Consider the following 241-nt stretch of genomic DNA (forward strand, 5'->3'; position numbering starts at 1 on the left):
TGCTTGCTAGGATGGAAAAGTTCTCTTCATCTGTAGTAGTTGCGGAGAAATCATGCGGTGATCAATTAATCCCCATGTATATCCCCCTCTTGTCCGCCGGTATTTGTCTCCATGCATTTGCTCTGAATGTTTCATAATGTTTTGTAATCATGTGGTTCACAGCAGACCAAATTTTATAAGATTTCCTCTCCAACCAAAGACACAGCCTAGCTAGGGACATAAATGTGTGACGGCAGACCTA

This window comes from Asparagus officinalis, chromosome 3, assembly GCF_001876935.1.
Source record: "Asparagus officinalis chromosome 3, Aspof.V1, whole genome shotgun sequence".
In the NCBI taxonomy this organism is placed as follows: domain Eukaryota; kingdom Viridiplantae; phylum Streptophyta; class Magnoliopsida; order Asparagales; family Asparagaceae; genus Asparagus; species Asparagus officinalis.